Consider the following 929-nt stretch of genomic DNA (forward strand, 5'->3'; position numbering starts at 1 on the left):
TTCGGGGGAGAGGCGGCAGGAGATGGGGAGAAAGTGAAGTGCAAGGGGGGAACTCGGGAGAAGGGGCGGCGCCTTAGAGGAAGGTGCGGGGCCTGGGGGCAACGTGGGAGTGGGGATTCAGAGGAAAGCGTGAGAGCGGGATCGGGAAAGGGGCGATGCGGGGGCGGGGATTCGGGGGAATGGGCGGAGCGAGGGCGGGGCCTCGGGGGATGGGAAGGGCAAGGGTGGGGGCTAGAAGGAAGGGGTGCCGCGGGAGGGGGGTGGCCACGTTCCGGCGGTGATGGCCCCCCACTTTTAGGGACCGGAAATTCCGTCGCCTCTGCACGTCCCCCACCCCCAGAAAACTCCCCTCAATACACAGCCCGGCTCTCGCTGCCGGGTTCCCTGAGCAGAGTGCAGAAGCTGGGGGAGCTCAGGGCAGGGACTGGGCGGTGGCTGGATCAGTGGCGGCCGGAGGCGCCCCCAGGGGATGGGTCCGAGAGCGGGCCGGGGCAGAGAGGGGCAGCGGGGCTACGGTGTGGGCAGTTCGTGCTTTCAGTGAGTCACTTTGAGGCAGTGATTGCCACTTAGCCAGGAAGTTATCAGTCTTGTTAATGGGGTGTGGTGCATGGCTGCGAGCAGCTCCTGGTGACATATAAAGCAATGGGAGCAAGGGGGTAGCGTGGTGTTGTGGGGCGTAAGTATCGCTTCTCTCTTTGTGGTTAAGATCAAGTCCTGGGACATCGATATGGAGCAGACGCTACCAAGAGGTGGAGCTGAGGGAGAAGGAAGGAGCCCAGGAGTGAGCCCGGGGCGCTGGTGGGTGTGACAGTACGGAAGAGGTGCTTGAACAGTCTAGGGGTCCTGGAAGATGCGGTTTGAGGGTCCCCACAGGAGAGAATTGTTCCCTTCCTTTCCCCTTGTGAAAATGTCCCTGTTGTCACGGAGCG

The sequence above is a fragment of the Lepidochelys kempii genome, chromosome 24 (genome assembly GCF_965140265.1).
Source record: "Lepidochelys kempii isolate rLepKem1 chromosome 24, rLepKem1.hap2, whole genome shotgun sequence".
NCBI lineage: Eukaryota > Metazoa > Chordata > Testudines > Cheloniidae > Lepidochelys > Lepidochelys kempii.